Raw genomic sequence first — 361 nt, forward strand, 5'->3', positions numbered from 1 at the left:
AACACTGCCCTTCACATCAAAGGGCAATGCTGTGTGATCAAAACAGTGAGGGGGAGGGTAGGGACTAAATCAAAATAGAATTGGAGGGAGAAATGATGCACTCCACTCCCTGCGGCGCCCACCTCTCCCTGAACAACTCCAGGGTGTAATCTCCTGGTTATATATATATATTTTTTTTTTTGGCCTGTTTTACTTTTTTTTTACCTAAGTGCGGTAGTGCTTATTTTATACCCAGCACCCATGGTGTGTGTGTGCAGGTGGGAGACACAGTGAAAGACACAAAGTGCACAAATCTTTATTCAAATTCCACCACCAGGAAGATAGGAAAACACCCGGGAGGCCAGTGACAAACACTGCCCTT

Source organism: Chiloscyllium plagiosum, chromosome 1, assembly GCF_004010195.1.
Source record: "Chiloscyllium plagiosum isolate BGI_BamShark_2017 chromosome 1, ASM401019v2, whole genome shotgun sequence".
NCBI lineage: Eukaryota > Metazoa > Chordata > Chondrichthyes > Orectolobiformes > Hemiscylliidae > Chiloscyllium > Chiloscyllium plagiosum.